The sequence below is a fragment of the Prionailurus viverrinus genome, chromosome E1 (assembly GCF_022837055.1).
Source record: "Prionailurus viverrinus isolate Anna chromosome E1, UM_Priviv_1.0, whole genome shotgun sequence".
NCBI lineage: Eukaryota > Metazoa > Chordata > Mammalia > Carnivora > Felidae > Prionailurus > Prionailurus viverrinus.
In genome coordinates, this window is record NC_062574.1 from 2,159,752 (window position 1) to 2,167,439 (window position 7,688).

The window sequence follows — 7,688 nt, forward strand, 5'->3', positions numbered from 1 at the left end:
CTTCTCTCTCCAGTTCTTTCCCAGGCCTGACATGCAAACTTCACCCCTCTGAGGTTTTCCCGCCCAGCCCCCTCCCCACCCGGGTCGGGACCCCGGCCTTTCTTCCACTTTTACTTGCTGGCAGTCTTGAAGTGGGTTCCCGGATCCCCCAGTGCTGTGCAGATCCCAGGCTAAGAAGGGGGCTGGAGCCCAGAGACTTGGGGTGCGCGGACAGCCCTGGACGATGGGAGAGGAGGGAACAGGGTCCCTCCGAGGGCCCTGAGCCCTGCGTGTCTAGGTCTGTGTGTCTCTGGGTCTGTGTGTCCCAACACTGCAGCTGGCATCCCCAGCGCCCGGGACTTTGGACAGTAAACAGAGGTGGGAGTGGGGGATGGGAGGCCTCCGTTTTCCTCCCCGGGGAGGGGGAATCTCCTGCTCTGCACCCCCCCCCCACCCCGGCCCCAGCCAACACCCCACCAATCACTGCTCGGTTCCGGATGGGGAGCCAGGTCAGTGGGGGCCAGAGGTGCTCATTGCTGGTTCCTTCTGCCCCTCCTTTCACTTCCTGCCGCTAAATTTCTCAGAATCTTTGGTGTTTCCAAATATCCCTGACCGGGACCAGGGGCCCCCGAGCTCCGCTCTTGCCCAATCCGGGCTCTGACCCTGGCATCTGAGCCCGGGGCCCTGGCCCTCCTGTGAAGCTCAGAGGCCAGGCCCTGCAGCCTTGGGGCCTGCTGCTTTACTCTCCCTGGGAGCAAAGTCCCCCCCCTTCCCCCCCAGCAGCCTGGGGGTGGTGGGGAGAGAGGCGGGAGAGAGAGCAGGCTTTCCCCACCCCACCTGGGACTGTAGCTAACAAGCTCCCATTGGCTCCTACTGGGCACCCAGGCTTTTCACCCCTTAACTCCTCTCTTAAAGCCCAGAGCCCAGCCCGATTTGCAGATGAGAAGACTGAGGCCCCGACAGGTAAGAGCTTACCCAGGGTTACACGGCAAGGAAGCAGCAGAGGCAGGCCTGGAATGTAAGCCGCCTGATTCCAGGACCCGTGCTTTGTCTCCGGGAAGCCTACCCAGACCCTGGATCCTGAACCATCCCCGAGGCTGGGCCCTGGGGTCTCAGACCCTTAAAGCACAGACCCTCCCAGCCCCACAGGGGATTCAGGGAGGCATGTATGAATTCAGATTATGCAAACTTAGAAACTGAACAATACTGGGGCATCTCGGGGGCTCAGCCGGTTAAGCATCCACTTCGGCTCAGGTCATGACCTCACGGTCCGTGAGTTCGAGCCCCACATCAGGCTCTGTGCTGACTGCTCAGAGCCTGGAGCCTGTTTCAGATTCTGTGTCTCCCTCTCTCTCTGCCCCTCCCCTGCTCGCACTTACACGCGCTCTCTCTCTAAAATAAATAATAAAAATTTAAAGATAAGAAATTAGGCAATATTAAAGATGTTCATGGGTCTCACTTTAGGCCCCAAATGGGAAAGGGTGCAAACACTATGCTTCAAGGACAGAACTAGACTTTATTACAAGAGTTTTACATTATATGAGATCTCAGGAACACAGTCCTCACATTCAATATGAAAGCCCCAGGGGCACCTGGGTGGCTCAGTCGGTTGAGAGTCTGACTTCGGCTCAGGCCATGATCTCTCAGTTCGTGGGTTTGAGCCCTGTGTCAGGCTCTGTGCTGACAGCTCAGAGCCTGGAGCCTACTTTGGATTTTGTGTCTCCCTTCTCTTTGCCCCTCCTCTGCTTGCACTCTGTCTCTGTCTCTCTCTCTCTCTCTCTCTCTCTCTCTCTCTCAAAAATAAATATTAAAAAAAAAATAAATAAACACACAAAAAAAGAAACCCTTGGGTACACCCTCATTCCTGTGTCCTGAAAAGCCCCCTGTTGTTTGCATGTGCTGGGGCTGCGGCCAGTAATTCGGGGACTATTGGGCTGTTCGAATTCTCTGATATCATCGCTCACAATCCGGTTTATTCGGGCAAACATACCCATGCTGCTTTGGTCAGAAGAGTGACCGAAAGCACTTCACTGCGGAAGCTGTGACCGGCAGGAAGCACATAGGGGCTTCTGGGTAATGGAAATGTTACGCTTTTTTTTTTTTTTTAATGTTTATTTATTTTTGACAGAGAGAGAGAGAGAGAGAGAGAGAGCATGAGCGGGGGAGGGGCAGAGAGAGAGAGAGAGGGAGACACAGAATCCGAAGCAGCTCCAGGCTCCGAGCTGTCAGCACAGAGCCCGACGCGGGCCTTGAACTCAAGAACCGTGAGATCGTGACCTGAGCCGAAGTCGGACGCTTAACCGACTGAGCCACCCAGGCGCCCCATGGAAATGTTCAGCTTCTTGATCTGGACACGGGTTGCGTGGCTATGTCCCCTTCATAAAACTGCAGCAAAGCTGCCCACTTATGATTTGTACTGGACGTTCTACTGGAGTAAGGTGTTCCTGAAATCCGGTTTCAGAAAAAACACTGTGAAGAAAGCCAGACAAACAACATGATACATGTGCTGGGGCCGCTCATTTACTGGCGAGCCTCCTGCAAAATACCAGAGGTGGTCCTAAGAAACTAAAAAGTAGCTAGAAAGAACACCAGGCCACAATGGTGACGCTTTAGGCCGAGAGCCCATCCACCCTGTGCATTTATTCCTTTAATATGTATCTTCGGGGCGCCTGGGTGTCTCCGTCGGTTAAGCATCTGACTCTTGATTTCGGCTCAGGTTGTGATCTCACGGTTTGTGAGTTTGCGAGCCCCACGTCGGGTTTTTGGCTGATACTTCGGAGCCTGCTTGGGATTCCCTCTCCCTCTCTCTGCCCCTCTTCTGTTCGTGCCTTCCCTCTCCCTCTCCCTCCCTCTCTCTCTCTCTCTCTCTCAACATAAATAAATAAACCTAAAATAAAATTTTTAAAAATGAATATATATCTTAAGGGCACCTGGCTGGCTCAGTCAGTCTAGCGTGCGACTCTTGATCTCGGGGTTGTGAGTTCAAGCCCCATGTTGGGCATGGAGCCTACTTAAAAGAAAAAAAAAGATATATATATATATATATATATATATATATATATCCAACTGGGCTGTCTGCTCAGGGTCTCACAGAGCTGAGATCCAGGTGCTGGAGGACCTCATCTCATTTCTGGAGGCGAAGGAGAAAAAGAACGAGCTTGCGAGCACGTTCAGGGGGTCAACGGAATCCAGTTCCTCGCAGCTGCGGGACTCAAGTCCCCCTTTCTTTGCTGGCTGTCACCCGGGGGCCACCCTCTTCTGCAGACCACCGCATTCCTTGTCACGGGAGCCCTCCACCCCCAGAGTCCGCAACAGGGGCGCCTGGGGGGCTCAGGGGGTTAAGCGCCCGACTTGGGCTCAGGTCACGGTCTCACGGTTCGTGAGTTTGAGCCCCGCCTCGGGCTCTGCCCTGAAGCTCGGAGCCTGGAGCCTGCTTCGGATTCTGTCTCTCTCTCTCTCTCTCTCTCTCTCTCTCTCTCCCCCTCCCCTGCTCATGCTCTGCCTCTCTCTGTCTCTCAAAAATAAATAAATGTTAAAAAAAATTTTAATTGATTAATTAACTAATTAATTAATCAATTAAAAAGATTAGGTCCACTTGGAAGAATCTTCTTAAGGTCAGTTGTGTATACACGGCACTATATAAGGTCAACCAAACGTAACATAACATAATCACAAGAGTGATGTATCTTAACATACTCAGGTTCCAGGGATGACGGCATGGAATCTTGGGGGCCACCGTTAGAGCTCTGCCTCAACACAAAGTGACCCTGTCCCCTCTGGGTACACTTGCCTGCCGGTTGAGGAACTCATGACCAGAGCAACGCAGGAGGCTGGGCTCGGAACCTGGCACTCTCACCTCCGGGACGATCGCGAAAGTCTCCTCCTGGAGGGCACCTGGTGAGGGGCTCAGTCGGTTAAGTGGTTAAGCGTCAGACTCTTGATTTGGGCTCCGGTGGTGATCTCACGGTTCGAGCCCCCAGTCGGGGTCTACACCGACAGTGCAGAGTCGGCCTGGGATTCGCTCTCTCCCTCTCTTTCTGCCCCTCCCCGGCTCACTCTCTCTCTCTCAAAATAAATAAACTCAAAAACATTAAAAAGGAAGGAAGGAAGGAAGGAAGGAAGGCAGGCTCCTGAATGGGGAATGCGGGGCACCCGAGTGGCTCAGTCGGTGGAGCGTCCGACTTCAGCTCAGGTCATGATCTCACGGTTCGTGAGTTCAAGCCCCGTGTCGGGCTCTGGGCTGACAGCTCGGAGCCTGGAGCTGCTTCGGATTCTGTGTCTCCCTCTCTCTCTGCCCCTCCCCTGCTCGCACTCTGTCTCTCGCATTGTCTCAAAAATAAATAAACATTAAATTTTTTTTTTTTAATGGGGAACATGCACCCCAGGGAAGTCACAAGGTCATCCACTGGAGTGTGGCAGGAAAATGTTTGCATAATATTTATATATTTATAAAATATTTTTAAGGTTTATTTATTTATATATTTTTAATACATATATTTTTAATGTGTGTTTATTTTTGAAAGAGAGAGACAGAGCACGAGCATGGGTGGGACAGAGAGAGAGAGGGACACACGGAATCCGCAGCAGGCTCCAGGCCCCGAGCCGTCAGCCCAGAGCCCGACGTGGGGCTCCAACTCACGGACCGTGAGATCATGACCTGAGCTGAAGTCGGACGCTTCAGGGTGTGAATACTGGGAGGTGAGACTTCCTGGGGGCCCTCTTGAAGGCTGGCCACGTGTTTAGAACTAATGAATGAGTGATGACAAACTGGGGGACACACGCTCAGAAACCTTTCACAGATGGGGCACCTGACCAGCAAAGTTACAGACCGGGACTACAGACCCCAAGGTTCATGAAGATTTGCAGGCAAAAGGCAGGACTGTAATTAAACAATGGCGTGGCCTGGAGGCAGGTGATGGGTCAGAGATGGGCAGCGCAGTGAGGGAGGGAATTGGAGCGCCTAACCAGGGTCCAGAAGGTTGCCAGAGGCAGGTCTGGAGTCCGCAAGGGTTCTGGGCTGGCGACATTGATGTAGAGTCTTGAATGTTGCCCAAGGCCATACATTCGTCCATGACACCGGCCCAGTGAGGGGCCCATTGGGAAGGAAGCAGCTGGAACAGAGTCCCCGCCTCCACGAAGGAAGGGGAAGAAAGATCCCCAGGACTGCCAACCACACAAGTGCAGGAGTGGGGTTGACCCTTAGGGCCGGCTCTGGGCACCCCAAATACCCGGTCAAGACTGCCAAGGAGAGAGGACAGTGAGCCTCCCACTGGATGAGTCAAGAGAAGAACATGTTTGGGGGCAAGGGGGGAGCCGAGCAGTGGAACAGAGAAGAAGCTAGTGCGGAGGGCGTGTGGACACAGAGCAAGAAGGACACGGGAGGCTGGGGGTTCTCAGCATGTTAGGGCGGGGAAGATGTACAGCAGGACAAGGGCGGCTATCAGACAGATGTGAGTTCACCTTGCCCTTGTCTGGAGAGTGGGTTGAATGCTCATGTCAGAGAGCTGGCATTGCCTTGCACAGGGCCTGGCTCGTACTAAGTGCCCAGCACAGGCTAGCCATCTGCATTCGGATTATTATCACTAATTCGAGTTCAGCCAGCCCCCCAGGGCTTCTGAATGTGGGGAGCGGGGAAGGCTGGGGTCAGGTCAGCAGAGCACATCTCTCTCTGTCTCCCAGAGGGTGGTTAGCGACTTACCTGGGAAGGAACTGGGGGAACTGGGGGCCTGGCGTGTCGGTGGAGTTAAGACAGCCCCTCATCTTCTGTGGATGAGACTGGGCACTGAGCCCCCTCGGCCCTCGCCCACCCCCTCGCAGAGCGCTCTCAAGCTCAGGTCTGGGATGTGCCTGCCTGGCTCTCTCCCCGGCCCCCCTGCCACTCAGGCCCTCCGGCTGCAAAGTCAGGCACCCAGAAGGCCTTGCCAGGAGGTGACTGAACAAATGGGCAGAGCGGGCAGGTAACCGAAGGCTCAAGGCTGACTTTCCAAAGAGGGTGACCGACGGCTCCCGGAATCCAGGAGAGGCTGAGCAGGGCCTGAGTGGAGAGGAAGCAGGAGAGGTAAGGCGAGGCACCCGGGCTGGGAGCTCAGTGCTAGAAGCAGCCACAAGGGAAGGGGGTCTCGCGAGGCCGCAAGGAGGAGGTTGCTCACTCACAGTTGTGAGAACCCACAGAACCCACTCAAGGGCCTCCATACGCCCTGCAGCAGGGCGAGAACTTTCTGTACCCTGGTTCTCTGCACCCAGACACGCTCCAACTCCTCGGCGTTGGGACAGGCAGGATCCTGTGCCCCGGGACCGGTCAACACCTCTTTCCCCCACTTTTACTGACAGGTGAACGTTTAGAGAAAGGTAAAACTCACCACACCTGGGTGGCTCAGTCAGTTAGACCTCCCGCTCCTGGTGTCGGCTCAGGTCATGATCTCGAGGTTCGCGGGATCGAGCCCCGCGTGGGGCTCTGCGCTGAGTGTGCAAGAGCCTGCTTGGGACTCTCTCTCTCTCTCCCTCTCTCTGCCCCTCTTCCCCCACTTGTGCTTTCTCTCTCTCTCTTGCCCTCAAATTTAATCTACATTAAAAAAGAAAGGAACGAGGAAAAAGATAAAACTCCACGTTTCCAGGTTTTATTTAACCTACGTTTACCAGTAACAGAACAGACCAATAGCAATGATCGGTAACCGCTCTCTAGCAGGTGCAGGGCTGCGGGCCGAGGGTCCTGCTGCACATTCCTCATGGCCATCCAGCGAGGTCGGGAGTTATCGTCCCCGTTTGCGAGCTAGGGAAGCTGAGGCTCACAGAAGGTACGCTCTCAGCCCAGCCACAGCGCCTGGCCACCTCCCGTCCTCACCTCACCGCCTCCGCGGGGCTGGTTCTCCAGCGCCCCCTGCCGCGCTGTCTCCCTTTTCCCACCCGCCCCTCGCCCCGCCCCCGGCCGACCAGCCGGGCGCCCACCTGCCGCCACGCCCACTCCCCGCCACCTCGCCTGCCGCCACGCCCCCTGCCGCCACGCCCCCGCCGCCACCTCGCCTTCCGCCACGCCCACCTGCCGCGCGCCCCCTCCCGCCGCGCCCGAGCGCTTCGTAGGACACTTTTCAAGCCCAGAAGCGCTAGTTTCTCAGACCCCCTCCTCTGTGTCTCCCTCCCGCTCCACCCCACTGACCTTCTGTCCTCCAGCGTTCCCACCTTGTTCCCACCTCGCCCTCCCTCGGTCCCCCTGCACACTCCCCGCCCCAGGCTCCATCAGCGTCCAGGCCTCGACTCCAGCGCAGCTCGGAGGAGACGCCTCCCTGACCACCCCGTCTAAACTAGCAAAGACGCGCTTTGTTTAACAGCAAAACGCCGTCACTTTGTTTAACAGCACCATCGTCATTTTGATGATCTGCACCCCTTCACCCCCTGCGGTCGGAGGTCCCCACTGCAAGGACCCCAAGGTCCCTGAGGGCCCGGAGGTCGCAACCCCAGCATTTCAAACACAGCTTGAAACCAAGCAAGAGCCAACTACGTTATTTGTTGAGGGAACTAGAGGGGGGTGGAGAGGAGTCAGGATCTGAACCGCAGTCTGTTTGGGAATCCAGTGCGTCTATCCACTCAAGCATACGGTCTCCTTAAACGGCCAAGGATGAGCTCTTTATAGATTTGGGAGAATATACCACAAACTGCCAAAGTGCCTCCCTCTGAGGAGTATGTGGAAGGAGATGGGGAGGGAGCTTTTTTTT